Below are 2954 nucleotides of genomic sequence, written 5' to 3'. Positions count from 1 at the left end.
CATCTTCCCGTAGTTTCATTTTCAATGTTACATATATACGTTTGTGACGTTTTCTTATTGTAGCCTCGTTTTTATTGTTATTGAAACATGCTCACGTTTTTGACGTTTTGATATTGTAGCCTCGTCTTAAAACTGACATGGTTACATTTGTGACGTTTTCTTATTGTTGCCTCGTTTTCGTCGTTACACGGTTGTGTTTGGGACGTTTTTTTCTTAAGCCTCATTTTCTGTTTCATAGATACGTTTGTGACGTTTTCTTACTGTCGCCTCGTTTCCAGCTCTAAGTTTGCGTAGCATCGCTTTCATCGAAACAGGGTTTGTTTAAGTCACGTTTTCATCAGAAAACGAATGCGTTTGTGAATGGTAATATTATGTTCACGTTTACATATATTAAGTTGTTGTCTTATTATCACCCTTTGATGATTATATAACGTCAAATTGGATGTATAATTCAATCGATATTTGAATTATTCTTAATTTGTCGCACACAAGAAAAATGAACATTCGGTTCATGCTTATTGAATTATCATTATTAATATACATCTAGATATGTAATACATACGATCTTATGTCTGGTTGCTTTTGGACATATTATGACATAATTCATGGATGATATTCAAGTGTTTTCTATGAATACAGGATTATTTTCAGCTAGTGACAAGACAATAATTATTTTATGAGTGGCGGTAGCCATGAATGAAATATGATAATTTCCATACAACAAGATGATAATAAATCCTGTATTTATAGAAAAAAAACTTGAATTGTCTGTTTATCATATAGATTTCTCTTTTCTTTTTTTCTTTTTTTTTGACATTAGAATTTGAAAGAATTCTCCTTAAATTATGTGTATTGTCTGAATTTAGAAGAAAGTAGTCCGGCAAGACAGCAGTGAAAATACGGAAAATATATTTCACTACAGTGAAAAAAAACTTTTACAGTGAAAATACTAAAATTGAAAATATGCATTTTATTTCATCAGTATTTCTCAATATTTCACTTATAAGTATATGATAAAACAATTTCTTTTTGGCTTGATTTTTAGTTTCTGTATTTCTTCATTGGTCAGCCTATAACCTCTATATGGAAACGGATAAAAGAATACCTCTATTTATTTATTTTTATTCATTTTTCTATTTATTTATTTATCTAATTGTTGTTGTTGTTGTTGTTTTCTAGTGGGGATGTAAGCAGTTGACAGTATGCAATTGACAGTAAGCAGTTGACAGTAAGCAGTAGGCAGTTAACAGTAGGCAGTAGTTAGTCAGAAGTAGACAGTAAGCAGTCAACAGTTGGCTGTCGTTTATGGAATTTCATGTTATAGTCCATGCATTTATTAATTTATCAGTGAATTCCTTTAAATGTTGTTCTAAGAATATATATATATACCTGTAAACTATAAAAGTAAATTAGGAGGCAGAAAAATATCAAGGGTCCAACCGGGTTTTGAACCACAGACCTCTTGGTCCGTAGACGGACACCTCAACCACGTCGTTAAAGGGTTAATCTAACAGCAAGGCTGATGAAAGTGGCCTTTATACCTACAACCACTACAATCCTCCACTCTTTACTTTTCAGAGCTAGCTCTCCTGAATGTCACTCCCTGCTTACCGCATGAGTCCATCAAACACTTCTGACACCATTTAAGTAAATAAGGAGGCAGAAAAATACCAAGGGTTATACCGGGTTTGGAACAACAGACCTCTTGGTCCGTAGGCAGACACCTCAACCACATCGCTAAAGGGTTTACCCAACAGCAAGGCTGTTGGAAGTGGCCTATATACCACTGCACTATATTGTGCATGACCTTCAGAACGGCAACTTTTTCGGCAACTGAATAATTTTTTGACCAATACAGTTGTAATAGGTCGTCCATTTTTATTTTAATGCTATAAGCAGTGAATAAAAAGTAGTAAGCCGTAAGCAGTTGACAGTAAGCAGTTGACATTAGACATTAGTAAGCAGTAGGCAGTCAACATTTGGCAATTCCATAGTATATTGATTCATTAATGTTCCCAAAGAAATATTGAGATAAATATAAAAAGTTATGATATAACAATTCTGTCATAAACCTAAATCAATACACCGCATAGTTACGAATATCGATCAACAGATCAATTGGGTATTATTTGATACTTACATGTAGTAAAGTCTATCTAGTCAGATTATGAACAGGTATAATATAAAATATATATTAAGATATAGTTCCCCCTTAGCATTAACAAGCGGTTTGCTCAGTTATGTCAAATAGTATATTAACAAATATACATGTATATATCCAAATGATTTTGTTGATGCATTTTGTGAGAAAGACATCCTCAAAGAGAAAGTTTGATCTCACACCTGGTCCGTGGTTGAGAACCAAATCCAACCCTTTTATCAAAAACAGTTTCTATTGACATATAAGGTTTTTGCCATAAACCGCGAAATACAACTTTTGTTTGGTTACTAGGATATGTTTTCATGTGTAAATGGTATAAACTTTAAATGTTTTAACACTTACTTTTTGTTTCAGTTCCATCTGTTACTTTCCTACCAAGTGCGACATTTAGCGTCAAGGGGTTGCGACATTTAGCGGCAATCGATTTTTGTGCGACATATAGCGGCAACGTTGCGACATTTAGCGGTAGGCGATTGCGACATATAGCGTTGATTGCGACATATAGCGTCAGCGTTGCGACATTTAGCGTTAGTTGCGACATATAGCGTTAGTTGCGACATATAGCGGCGTTGCGACATATAGCGTTGCTACAACGACGCATCAAGCTATCAACAAATATAGAAACCAGGAGAGCTTTATTCCTCGAAAGTGAAACGAATTTAGCTCCCAATTTATATAAAGCTCCATATATGTATATTATGTCAATGATAAAGTATAATTATCATCCTCATAATCTTTTAACCTTTTTAAGTACATCAACATCATCATAAGTACGTCATCATCAGTATTTCAT

The 2954-nt window shown here is 33.9% G+C and overlaps 1 long non-coding RNA gene across 1 annotated transcript; it reads left to right on the top strand.

Moving 5' to 3' along the window:
* Window positions 1–280: 280 nt before the first annotated feature.
* Window positions 281–2701, top strand: LOC132738293 (uncharacterized). Its single transcript, XR_009626852.1, has 3 exons — window positions 281–363; window positions 1180–1277; window positions 2516–2701. It is a non-coding gene; the product is annotated as an uncharacterized LOC132738293 (long non-coding RNA).
* Window positions 2702–2954: the final 253 nt, after the last annotated feature.

This window comes from Ruditapes philippinarum, unplaced genomic scaffold (assembly GCF_026571515.1).
Source record: "Ruditapes philippinarum isolate M1 unplaced genomic scaffold, ASM2657151v2 ctg609_1_1_1_1, whole genome shotgun sequence".
Lineage (NCBI taxonomy): Eukaryota > Metazoa > Mollusca > Bivalvia > Venerida > Veneridae > Ruditapes > Ruditapes philippinarum.
Note: the sequence above shows the minus strand (reverse complement) of the source record. Positions and strands in the feature narration are given on the sequence as shown.